The sequence below is a fragment of the Mastomys coucha genome, chromosome X, assembly GCF_008632895.1.
Source record: "Mastomys coucha isolate ucsf_1 chromosome X, UCSF_Mcou_1, whole genome shotgun sequence".
Taxonomy (NCBI): Eukaryota; Metazoa; Chordata; class Mammalia; order Rodentia; family Muridae; genus Mastomys; species Mastomys coucha.
Genome location: NC_045030.1, coordinates 103,634,097 through 103,638,670, shown reverse-complemented (window position 1 = coordinate 103,638,670; position 4,574 = coordinate 103,634,097). Strand labels below are relative to the sequence as shown.

General features: G+C 44.0%; 1 pseudogene; it reads left to right on the top strand.

The window, feature by feature from the left end:
* Positions 1-922: 922 nt before the first annotated feature.
* On the top strand, positions 923-1,502 carry LOC116087404 (annotated as a pseudogene).
* The last annotated feature ends 3,072 nt before the right edge of the window (positions 1,503-4,574 follow it).

Here is a 4,574-nt window from a genome sequence, read left to right as displayed (position 1 = left end):
GTAGCCCTGGCTGTCCTGGAACTCACTCTGTAGACCAGGCTGGCCTCGAACTCAGAAATCCACCTTGCGCCACCAGCGCCCGGCTTAAAGATTTATTTACTTTTTACATGCATTGGTGTTTTGCCTGCCTGAATGTATGTCTGTGTGAAGGTGTCAGATCCCCTGGAACTGGAGTTACAGGTAGTTGTAAGAGGCCTTTTGGGTGCTGGGAATTGAGTCCTGGTCCACCAGAAAGCTGCCAATGCTCTTATCCACTGATTCATCTCTCCCGCCCAGAAATCATTATTTCTAATATATCATCACACGCGACCAGGATCCAGTTCAGTGCCGGGTGCATAAATGGAGGCAAACAGAATCTTAGGCTGAAAAGTGATTTTAGTGGATTTTTTTTTCAAGTAAATCTCTCATACCATACATCTGAACAGCAGCTTTCCTTCCCTCCACTTCTTCCTGTTGCCCCGCCCGTCCCCACCCCGTGCCCAATAACACCCACTGTGAAGCATGAAATCTTTGAAAAGGTTGGCAAAGGTCCCGAACTTCGCAACTTGTGATTGGCTTAGACAACAGTTTCCTAAGATGCTCTAGAGACCTTCCTCATTGGGTCCCCACATTGCCTCTCCTACTCTGTGTCTAGTTTCTTCTTCCTTTGCCTAGTGGCTCGTGTTTTAGCTTCCTTGCTCCTCCCTACTGTCCTGCTTCCCCTCTACCCTTTCTGGTCTTAGAGCCTGAACAAGTACACCCTCCTGTCACCTGTGTTCTGGTCTGCTTGGCTTCCTGCTCAGAGCCGAGTCTCCTCAACTCAGTCTTTGGTCTTTGCTTCGAGGTCTCAGCGGGCCCCATGCTCTAACCTCGCCTCACCTCCGTACGGTCTCGCTTCCTGGTTTGTCTCTCCTCTACAGGTTTGTGCTCTGCCCACGCAGCCATGGAAAGTGACTTACTGGCCCCAGAGGGCAGCCTGGATGTTTCCAGAGTGGAGGCAGCAAAGGCCTTGTCACCCCCACTTCAGGCCTCTCCTGTAATTGCCACTGCGCTCAGCTGCCAGGCAGGGCAGGTCTACCCAGAGCAAGAGAAGGACGCAAGTCGGCTCAGGACTCAGGCTTCCTCACCCGGAGAGGGTGGAGTCCGACCAGGAGAAGCCCCTCGTTCCTCTTTTGCAACTGACCCTGTACATCTCCTGTTCTATTTGCAAAGGCTACTTAATAGATGCGACAAGCATTACAGAGCATCTTCATACTTTCTGTAAAAGCTGCATTGTAAAACATTTTGAATAGCAACAGATGTCCAAAGTGCAGCACTGTACTGCACGAGGCCAAACCTCATAATAACTTGATGGATCCGCAATTACAAAACATAGTATACAAATTAGTGGCGGGTCTAGTGGAAAAAGAAGGGGAAAAAGGCGTGAGTTCTATAAAGAAAACTGTCTGGGAACACCAACACCCGCGGCTGCTCCACAGCCACGCCCTTCAAGTGAAGAGAACGCTAAGGAAGTTGTGGACTAGTGTCTTAGTTTATGTGTACTGGTATGTCTTTGGTACTGGAGTCTATTGGCACTAATGCATATAGTGAGCATGTTAAACCACAGAAAACCACATTTATCTGAGTCTCAGGAAATGCAACCACTGGACATAAAGAAACATTTCTCAAAAGAACAATGAGCTTTACTGCAGCTTATCAACTAGATATCACGTGCAGTGGTCAGTTGCTGAAGGACTTTTGAACTCTCCAACTTCAGTGTATGGCAGGGGATATGAGGATATAGGGTGGCCTTTTGTTAAGGTCTCCTCTCAGAGCAACTTGCTACAGTTATCATGAAAGGACAGAAAGTAAGAAGGCCTCTGCAGCTGGGCAGTAGTACTGGATGCCTTTAATCCCAGCACTTGGGAAGCAGAGGCAGGTAGATTTCTGAGTTCGAGGCCAGCCTGGTCTACATGAGTACCAGGACAGCCAGGACAACACAGAAAAATCCTGTCTTGAAAAAACAAAACAAAACAAAAAAGAAAAAAGGAAAAAAAAGAAGGCCTCTGCAGAACTGAATCTTACTGAAGAGTTCTAGAAAACATGGAATCATAAGCTGTACTGTTTCTGACATACCTGGTTTCTGCACCAAAAATCCTAGTGTTTACAGGTACAGCTTGGAGCAGTGGGGTAAAAAACATTGACTTTAAATTCCTTAGGATTCCAAGAACTATGAAGTTGAATGTTGTACCTCATCATTGTTGTTGACAGTTTTTTTCTTTTGTTGAGCCTGTTCTCTTTCAAGTTGGTTGAGGTTCTGCTGTCTGTGATGGCTTCAGTGGTCTTCCTTTTGGAAAACAACATACCAGAGGTCCAAAGCCAGTCTTCCTTAAACTGCAAAGTAAAGTCACAAAGACTGCCTTTTTCTTTTTTTGACTACATTTGTATGCTGACATCATATTTTGGGGCTACATGGTTTTGGTTCTTGTTAACTGTGAGCCTAATAAACAAAAAACAAATAAATAAACAGCACTCCTGAAGAGATGTTATTCAGTTCTAAGAGGTAGGAATTACTGTAGTACAGGAAGAAACTTTTTCATAAGGTGGATGACTTGAGCCATAAACCTTCAGTGTAATAAGACTTAAAATGTCTAAGAGGTCTTTGTGACCTCTTATATACATACATATATATATATATATATACATATATATATATATATATATATATGTAGTTAATTGTATATGTTATATACACACCATAGTTGCTACCCATGTTACTGGTGTAGTGGCATCACACAAGATCCCTATTGGATGATTGCTGATACCTTGTGATGATAATGGTGCCACCTTCTGAAATAGCAAAGTTCCAGTTAACTCAGAAGTTTCTAGAATACTTACTTATTGTTTCTCCAGCAAGTCACACTTTTACTGATGCTTTCTAAACTATATCCTACAGGTTCTGTTTCACAAACATTTTAAATTCCGTGTTGGAAACGTTAAACATTGGACAAAGAACTGATAATTGTAAAGGATTTGGGAGCTGTCTGGACATGGTGGCACATACCCATAATTTCAGTACTTGGGAAAAGAGAGGGGAAGATCAGGAGTTCAAAGCCTCCTTCACCTACACAGGGCGTGGGCACTATTGGGAGATGTTGAAAACTTTAAGTAGGGTGGGGGTGGGGCTGGACCATTAGGAGTGTGAGCTTGAAAGTGGATTGTGATACCCGGTTCTCTTCTGTCTGTGAGCTGAACAATCCCTTACATGCCATGCTACCTCACCACTGTCCCAGAGCAACAGGAACAAGCAGTCAATGGAGTGGACGTACGGAAACTGTGAGCCAAATAAACAATTTCTCTTTTTAGATCACTTATCTCAGTTATTTGTTCTAATAATAGAAAGCTAATTAACAACATTGTCTTGTATTTAAAGTTGATGTTGAGGTACTAGCTGGTGAACTGTAGTGGCTTGTTATAATTGCACGTTGTTGTAATTTCATGTTAATACAAATTGGCCTCTCTCAGGGACTAATAATGGTAGAGACATTTTCTACTTCTCTGTGTCTCCTTCCAGGTTGCCAGTGCGATGCATCCAGATTTGTACAACATGCTGATGTCTACCTCCCTCTGGGAGAGCTCACAAGCACTTGTCTCACTGGAAGACCTCCATAGCTGGCATCCACTGTGCTGATAGCCACACGAAGGACCTTGTAGTTACAGCATGGCCCCTTGGAGCTTTGGCATCGATGCCTGCTTAGTCGTTTTTGGTATTTTGGCTTTCGTTTTATTTCCGTTGTTTTTGTCTATTTTCCCCTGCCCACTGGTTGAGCAGATTTGTGTATGTTTTACACAGGCCTCTGCCCTTGGCCTGTGGTTGTCGTCTTTTCTCTTATATTTAATATTAACTGATTCTGTTACTTCATGCATATGCCTCTGTGTGTTTTGTACTGCCTCATTGGTGTTGTGCTGGACTGGCATGCTGCAAAGAAATTCTCTGGATAAAGGGATTTTTAGACAGTGGCTATCTTGATAAAAAATAAAATAAAATAAAATGAACCCAAGAGTTCTAAGAGTATCTTCCACATCCACAAACTCTGGAGCTCCATCATGGCAGGGCTCCAGGGACACACCTCAAGTTCAACTTAGAGAAAAATAAATACTTGGGATATCACATATGTGTATACCCTTTGAGCCGAGAGGCACAAGATGTGCTCAAGTTCATTTTGGCTTACTATCTGTCTCTCCCAGTTGGCTAACACAATGTGGGAAGGCTCTCGGGTTTGCTGATGTGTCTGTGTCGCTGTCTTCTGCTGCCTGTTCTATTGTCTGGGTCAAATCTTACTCAGTCCCCAGCTACATTGATGGATCTGAAAAGGTCTGATTTCTTTCTAAGACCCAAGAATTTCCAGGGTTCTTAAGAGTGACCACGTGTAGGATAGGTCATGTTGTAACAGAGCGGCTAGCTACTGAATTAAATTGCATCTATTCCCAAGGTTCTGTCTGAGCTGCGATGGCTTGCTCCGGAGAGGCGCAGGGGAAAGGATGAGCTCTGTAAGGAGCTGTCAGGTAGATAATGGGCTCGTGAAAGGACTAGCAGATTACAGAAGAGGGACTCA